This window comes from Lipotes vexillifer, unplaced genomic scaffold, assembly GCF_000442215.2.
Source record: "Lipotes vexillifer unplaced genomic scaffold, Lipotes_vexillifer_v1.1 scaffold307, whole genome shotgun sequence".
In the NCBI taxonomy this organism is placed as follows: domain Eukaryota; kingdom Metazoa; phylum Chordata; class Mammalia; order Artiodactyla; family Lipotidae; genus Lipotes; species Lipotes vexillifer.
The window spans coordinates 1,256,172-1,265,237 of NW_006791331.1; the positions used below are offsets into that span (position 1 = coordinate 1,256,172).

A 9,066-nucleotide genomic window follows, 5' to 3' on the forward strand; every position below is an offset into this window, starting at 1 on the left:
AACAGAAAGACAAGATCCAGCTTCATCCACCAGAGCAGAGGCACCAGTCCCTTCAACCAGGAAGCCTACAAAACCCACTGAAACAACATTACCCACTGGCGGCAGACACTAAAAACAACAGGAATAATGAATATGCAGCCTGCGAAAAGGAAACCCCAAACACAGCAAGTTAAGCAAAATGAGAAGACAGAGAATTATGCAGCAGATGAAGGAGCAAGGTAAAAACCCACCAGACCAAACAAATGAGAAGGAAACAGGCAGTGTACCTGAAAAATAATTCAGAGTAATGATAGTTAAGTTGATACAAAATCTTGGAAATAGAATGGAGAAAAAACAAGGAAATTTAACAAGGACCTAGAAGAACTAAACAGGAAACAATCAATGATGAAAACCACAGTAAATGAAATTAAAAATTCTCTAGAAGGAATCAATAGCAGAATAACTGAGGCAGAAGAACGAATAAGTGACCTGGAAGATAAAATAGTGGAAACAACTACCACAGTGCAGAACAAAGAGAAAATAATGAAAAGAATTGAGGACAGTCTCAGAGACCTCTGAGACAACATTAAACACACCAGTATTCGAATTATAGGGGACCCAGAAGAAGAAGAGAAAAAGAAAAGGACTGAGAAAATGTTTGAAGAGATTAGAGTTGAAAACTTCCCTAATATAAGAAAGGAAATAGTCAATCAAGGACAGGAAGTGCAGAGAGTCCATACAGGAAAATTCCAAGGAGAAACACGCCAAGACACATATTAATCAAACTATCAAAAATTAAATACAAAGAAAAAATATTAAAAGCAACAAGGGAAAAACAACAAATAACACACAGGGAATCCACATAACAGTAACAGCTGACCTTCCAGCAAAACCTCTGCAAGCCAGAAGGGAGTGGCAGGACATATTTAAAGTGACAAAAGGGAAAAACCTACAACCAAGATTACTCTACCCCGCAAGGATCTCATTCACATTCAACGGAGAAATTAAAACCTTTACAGACAAACAAAAGCTAAGAGAATTCAGCACCACAAAACCAGCTTTACAACAAATGCTAAAGGAACTTCTTTGGGCAGGAAACACAAGGGAAGACCTACAAAAACAAATCCATAACAATTATGAAAATGGTAATAGGAACATACGTATTGATAATTACCTTAAATGTAAATCGATTGGGGCTTCCCTGGTGGTGCAATGGTTGAGAGTCCACCTGCCAATGCAGTAGACACGGGTTCGTGCCCCAGTCTGGGAGGATCCCACATGCTGCGGAGTGGCTGGGCCCGTGAGCCATGGCCACTGAGCCTGTGCGTCCGGAGCCTGTGCTCCGCAACAGGAGAGACCACAACAGTGAGAGGCCCACGTACCAAAAAAATAATAATAATAAAAAAATTTAAAAAATAAAAACTAAATGTAAATCGATTAAATGCTCCCACCAATAGACATAGACTGGCTGAATGGACACAAAAACAAGATGCGTATATATGCTGTCTAGATGAGACTCACTTCAAACCTAGGGTCACACACCGACTGAGAGTGAGGGGATGGAAAAAGATATTCAATGTCAAAGAAATCAAAAGAGGGCTGGAGTAGCAATACTCATATCAGATAAACTAAACTTTAAAATAAACACTATTACAAGAGACAAAGAAGGACACTACATAATGATCAAGGGATCAAACCAAGAAGAAGATATAACAATTGTAAATATTTATGCACACAACACAGAAGCACCTCATTACATAAGAAAAATGCTAACAGTGATAAAAGGGGAAATCAACAGTAACACAATCATAGTAGGGGACTTCAACATCCCATTTTCACAAATGGAAAGATCATCCAAAATGAAAATAAATAAGGAAACACAAGCTTTAAATGATACATTAAACAGGATGGACTTCATTGATATTTATAGGACATTCCATCCGAAAACAACAGAATATGTTTTTTTCTAGTGCTCATGGAACATTCTCCAGGAGAGATAATATCTTGTTTCACAAATCAAGCCTCATTAATATAAGAAACTTGAAATCAAATCAAGTATCTTTTCCGACCACAGCGCTGTGAGACTAGATATCAATTGCAGGAAAAATCTGTAAAAAATAAAAACACAGGGAACCTAAACAATACACTACGAAATAACCAAAAAATCACTGAAAATATCAAAGAGGAAATCAAAAAATACTTAGGACCAAATGACAATGACAGCACAATCAGCCAAAATATATGGGATGAAGCAAAAGCAGTTCTAAGGGGAAGTTTATAGCAATACAATCCTACCTCAAGAAACAAGAAACATCTCAAATAAACAACCTAACCTTACACCAAAAACAATTAGAGAAAGAACAAAAAAACCCCAAAGTTAGCAGAAGGAAAGAAATCATAAAGATCAGATCATAACTAAATGAAAAATAAATGAAGGAAAGGATAGCAAAGATCAAAAAAACTAAAAGCTGGCTCTTTGAGAAGATAAACAAAATTGACAAACCATTAGCCAGACTCATCAAAAAAAACAAAAGGGAGAAGACTCAAATCAATAGAATTAGAAATGAAAAGGAAATAACAACTGACACTGCAGAAATACTAAAGATCATGAGAGATTACTACAAGCACATACAGGCCAATAAAATGGACAACATGGAAGAAATGGGCAAATTATTAGAAAAGCAAAACCTTCAGAGACTAAACCAGGGAGAAATGGAAAATATGAACAGACCAATCACAAGCACTGAAACTGAAACGGTGATTAAAATCTTCCAAGAAACAAAAGCCCAGCACCAGATGGCTTCACAGGCGAATTCTATCAAACATTTAGAAAAGAGCTAACACCTATCCTTCTCAAACTCTTCCAACATGTATCAGAGGGAGAAACACTCCCAAACTCATTCTAAGAGGCCACCATCACCCTGATACTAAAACCAGACAAAGATGTCACAAAGAAAGAAAACTACAGGCCAATATCACTGATAAACATAGATGTTAAAATCCTCAACAAAATACTAGCAAACAGAATCCAACAGCACTTTAAAATGATCATACACCATGATCACATGGGGTTTATCCCATGAATGCAAGGAATCTTCACTATATACAAATCAATATGATAAAACCATATTAAAAAACTGAAGGAGAAAAAACATATGATCTTCTCAAAAGATGCAGAAAAAGTTTTTGACAATATTCAACACCCATTTATTCAAAAAGCCCTCCAGAAAGTAGGCATAGAGGGAATTTTCGTCAACATAATAAAGGCCATATATGACAAACCCACAGCCAACAGTGTTCTGAATGGTGAAAAACTGAAACCATATCCACTAATACCAGAAACAAGACAAGGTTGCCCACTCTCACCACTATTAATCAGCATAATTGTGGAAGGTTCAGCCACAGAAATCAGAGAAGAAAAAGAAATAAAAACAATCCAAATATGAAAACAAGAAGTAAAACTGTCACTGTTTGCAGATGACATGATGCTATACATCCTAAAGATTCTACCAGAACACTACTAGAGCTATTCAATGAATTTGGTAAAGTAGCAGGATACAAAATGAATGCACAGAAATGTCTTGCATTCTTATACACTAAAGATGAAAAATCTGAAAGAGAAATTAATGAAACACTCCCATTTACCATTTCAACAAAAAGAATAAAATACCTAGGAATAAATCTACCTAAGGAGACCAAAGACCTGTATGCAGAAAACAATAAGACAGTGATGAAGGAATTTTAGGATGATACAAAGTGATAGAGAGCTATACCATGTTCTTGGATTGGAAGAATCAACATTGAGAAACTGACAATACTTCTCAAAGAAATCTACAGATTCAATGCAATCCCTATCAAACTACCAATGGAATTTTTCACAGAGCTAGGGCAAAAAAATTCACAATTTGCATGAAAAACAGAAGACCCCTAATAACAAAAACAATCTTGAGAAAGAAAAACGGGGCTGGAGGAATCAGACTCCCTGACTTCAGACTATACTACAAAGCTACAGTAATCAAGACAGTATGGTACTGGCACAGAAACAGAAATATAGATCAATGGAACAGAACAGAAAACCGAGAGATAAACCCACACATATATGGTCATCTTATCTTTGATAAAGGAGGCAAGAATATACAATGGAGAAAAGACAGCCTCTTCAATAAGTGGTGCTGGGGCTTCCCTGGTGGCACAGTGGTTGAGAGTCCGCCTGCCGGTGCAGGGGACACGGGTTCGTGCCCCGGTCTGGGAGGATCCCACGTGCCGCGGAGCGGCTGGGCCTGTGAGCCATGGCCGCTGGGCCTGCGCGTCCAGAGCCTGTGCTCCGCAACGGGAGAGGCCACAGAAGTGAGAGGCCCGAGTACTGCAAAAAAATAAATAAATAAATAAATAAAATAAGTGGTGCTGGGAAAACTGGACAGCTACATCTAAGAGAATGAAATTAGAACACTCCCCAACACCATACACAAAAATAAACTTAAAATGGATTAAAGACCTAAATGTAAGGCCAGACAGTATAAAACTCTTAGAGGAAAACATAGGCAGAACTCTCCATGACATAGATCACAGCAAGATCCTTTTTGATCCACATCCTAGAGAATGGAAATAAAAACATAAAAAAACAGGACCTAATGAAAACTAATATCTTTTGCACAGCAAAGGAAACTGTAAAGAAGACAAAAAGACAGCCCTCAGAATGGGAGAAAATATTTGCAAATGAAGCAAGAGACAAATGAGTAATCTCCAAAATTTACAAGCAGCTCATGAAGCTCAATATCAAAAAAACAAACAACCCAATCCAAAAATGGTCAGAAGACCTATATAGACATTTCTCCAAAGAAGATATACAGATTGCTCACAAACACATGAATGGATGCTCCACATCACTAATCCTTAGACAAATGCAAATTAAAACTGCAACGAGGTGTCACCTCACACAAATAAGAATGGCCATCATCAAAAAATCTACAAACAATAAAGCTGGAGAGGGTGTGGTGAAAGGGAACCCTCTTGCACTGTTGGTGGGAATGTAAATTGGTACAGCCATTATGGAGAACAGTATGGAGGTTCCTTAAAAAATTAGAAATAGAACTACCATATGACCCAGCAATCCCACTACTGGGCATATACCCTGAGAAAACCATAATTCAAGAAGTGTCATGCACCAAAATGGTCATTACAGCTCTATTTACAATAGCTAGGACATGGAAGCAACCTAAGTGTCCATCGACAGATGAATGGATAAAGAAGGTGTGACACATACATACAATGGAATATTACTCATCCATAAAAAGAAACAAAATTGAGTTATTTGTAGTGAGGTGGATGGACCTAGAGTCTGTCATACAGAGTGAGGTAAGTCAGAAAGAGAAAAACAAATACCGTATGCTAACACATATATATGGAATCTAAAAATAAAAAAGTTATGAAGAACCTAGGGGCAAGACTGGAATAAAGAGGCAGATGTAGAGAATGGACTTGAGGACACAGGGAGGGGGAAGGGGAAGCTGGGACGAAGTGAGAGAGTGTCATGGACTAATAAATACTACAAATGTAAAATAGCTAGTGGGGGGCTTCCTTGGTGGCACAGTGGTTGAGGGTCCGCCTGCCGATGCAGGGGCCACAGGTTCATGCCCCGGTCCGGCAGGATCCCGCGTGCCGTGGAGCGGCTGGGCCCGTGAGCCATGGCCACTGGGCCTGCGCGTTTGGAGCCTGTGCTCCACAACGGGAGAGGCCACAACGGTGAGAGGCCCGCATACCACAAAAAAAAAAAAAAAAAATAGCCAGTGGGCGCAGCCACATAGCACAGGGAGATCAGCTCGGTGCCCTGTGACCACCTATAGGGTTGGGATAGGGAGGGTTGGCGGGAGATGCAAGAGGGAGTCGATATGGGGATATATGTATATGTATAGCTGATTCACTTTGTTATAATTCAGAAACTAACACACCATTGTAAAACAATTATACTCCAATAAAGAATTTTTTTAAAAAAAGCAAAACCTTTTTAGGCTTTCTAGATCATTTTTATGAGACCCAAGAATCCACAGAATGTACCTTAAACCACCAGCTTAACATGTACTTTTCCTTGGGTAATTCACCATTTAATAGGGAATTCCAAAGAAAAGTCTTCAAGAATTGAATGAATAAATGTTTAAAGGAGAAATTTCAGACAGTAAGCCTCTCAGAAAGTGTCAAAGGCCCTGAGGGTAGTGTAGGTTGCCAATAATTTGATAATAAACGTCATTAAATATTATAATTTTACATCTGAAAAATAAAATGGATCCTATTGCTTTGTAATATAGAATACAAAAATAAAGTCTGGCAAAATGTTCTTGGCTAGTGGTGTATATGAAAAAGATAGGACATAATCCTTAACATGGAGAGCAATGACCCCTTGTCAAAAAGCCATTTCAAAATCCTGGTGGGCATATTAAATTTTTCTCTTTATCAACTAGAAGCATGGGATTTTTAAAGGATGAAAACACTATAGCATACAAAGTTCTTAATAATAGCAAAACAACAAGAGGACATATAGACTCCAGATCTCTTTTGTGTAATACAGACTTCTCTTTTACCTAAACTGAAAGTTAGATGGGACTTGGCAAGAGTTTCTACCACTAAAGCAGTTCTTAACATGAGTCGTGGCTTCAGGGCATATCTAAGCTCTTTCAAATTGTATGCAAAGTTTCATGTACATATATGTACATTTTTTTCTGGGAAGAAGGTCCACAGCTTTTGTCAAAGTCACAAAAGGATTTGTGCTCCTCCCCTGCTGAAAATACAGCTTTAGAACCACAGAACTTAAAGATCTCATCTCCAAGAAAGTTACATGTAATTCCAGGGTGTATGGTTTGTAAAAACAAAGGTGGAAGGTTATTTGGAAGGAGGTAAAATATTCTTAAAGAAAAAGCATTAAATTTGATAAGGTTTCGAGAGTCCATGATTGCAACATATGACCATCCAAATTAACATGAGGTGTTCATGTGCCCCTGAGGAAAGGGTTTATATGGAATATAACTATGTGCAAAGCAGTATTCAGGGAACAAGGGTATGTGCTGGAGGTGAGGGCTCAGATAATTAGACCTGGTACTCCAAGAGCCCACTTAAGGCAACTTTCTTAGTATATACATTTTAGTGACATTGGTTTCTGAAACCAACCAAATTTTTAAAATCAGTCTTGACCCAACATTTAATTACTGATGTGCATTACTATAGCACCATCTTGTGGAATATAGTTGAAATTCATGCATGTCTTTAGGTGGCTGCTTAGTCAGTGGTTCTCAAAGTGTGTTCTGTGAACCCCTGGGGGTACTTAAGTCATATTCAGGGAGCCCATAGGGTCAATGCTATTTTCATAATAATACTAAGATGTCATTTGCCATTTCAAATGTATTGGAATTGTACTGATGCAAATGGTGGGTAAAACTATGTATACTTTAGCATGAATCATGGCAATGGTCCCAAATTATACTATTAGTCATTGTGTTCTTCACTGCTATGCATCTGAAGGAAACCAAAAGCTTGTTATACTTACGAGTATCCCTATGAAGTAGCAAGAAAAAAACTGGGGAGTCCAGGCCAAAGGACTCAATGTACAGGAATTTACTTTGTCAATTTTGCTTGTAAGAAATCGCTCCAAGAACTGAGGAATCTGCAAGTAGCAGACATTTGTGAGCATCACAGATAAGAGGCTTGTGTTTTAATATGCACTCCTCCACCCATTAGCTTAAAGTTTCAAGGGTTTTTATCTCTATAAAGAGGATATTACTAGGAGTTGCTGCATTGAGAAGTTGTGAGGATTAAAAGCTGGATATAATAGCCTGGTAAACGTTGCCTCTTCTAGTGTCCTCTCTTCCTCCCTGTGCTAAAGTTTACCAAAGAATTTAATCTTCACAGAAACCCTATGAAGTTGATATTTTCCTCCTCTTTTTCAGATGGAAAAACTGAGGCCAGGAAAGATTCAAGTCTCTTACCTGAAGTCACACAGCAATGTGAGTGGTAAAGAGGGCTTGAACCCAGGCAATTTCACTCCAGAGGAGTAAAAGTCTCCTTAAATTTCTGACTGTTAGAACATGAAGAAAGCCAGAAAGGAGGAGGAGATTGCACAGTTAGCTGGAGTCTAGAAAATGATGAAGACATGACACAAGATAGAAAGGGATAGTCACTCTTTATGAAAAATGGATATACAGCCTTAAAACAGAATGTGGACCTAAATACTCAGAATCACACCACTTTGGAATATTTATAACAAAAATAGTATGAATGTAGTTAATAGTTCTAATGGAGTTGTGAGCTGAAAAGCCATGTCGGTGCTAGCAAAATGGCAGAATTCCTATAGCATAAAAGTTGTCTTGCAAGAGCTTTATTGATGTCTAAGAGTTTAACGATGTCTAAAGAAAATATGATAATTCCTCAGCCACCTGAAGGACAGTGTTACAGCAACTAATCAAAAAGAAAAACCACAGCCTCTCCCCCTCAGTCTTTTTTTTTTTTTTTTTTGCGGTACGCGGGCCCCTCATTGCTGTGGCCTCCCCTGCCGCGGAGCACAGTCTCCGGACATGCAGGCCCAGCAGCCATGGCCCACGGGCCCAGCCGCTCCGTGGCATGCGGGATCCTCCCGGACCGGGGCACGAACCCGCATTCCCCGCATCGGCAGGCGGACTCCCAACCACTGTGCTGCCAAGGAAGCACCCCCTCAGTCTTTTTTTAAGATTTTTTTTTGATATGGACCATTTTTAAAGTCTTTATTGAATTTGTAACAATACTGCTTCTGTTTTATGTTCTGGTTTTTTGGCTGCGAGGCATGTGGGCTCTTAGCTCCCTGACCGGGGATTGAACCCTCACCCCCTTCATTGGAAGGCAGTCTTAACCACTGGACCGCCAGGGTAGTCCCCCACTCAGTCTCTATTTTCCACAATGGTGATTTTTTATAGATACGCTTTGTAGACCTCAAAGTACTGGAAAGGAAGCTCTCATTCAAAGGCAATTTATCTTAAAATAATGTAGATAATACCAATTTTTTGTCCATTTGAAATACATAGTATGTGCTATAACAAAGCATCCTGTCAAGTGTAACAATCAGCAGGA

At 38.8% G+C, this 9,066-nt stretch overlaps 1 pseudogene; it reads left to right on the forward strand.

The window, feature by feature from the left end:
• LOC103079337 (ubiquitin-conjugating enzyme E2 variant 1 pseudogene) overlaps positions 1-8,425 on the forward strand; it is a 13,171-nt pseudogene extending 4,746 nt beyond the window's left edge.
• Positions 8,426-9,066: the final 641 nt, after the last annotated feature.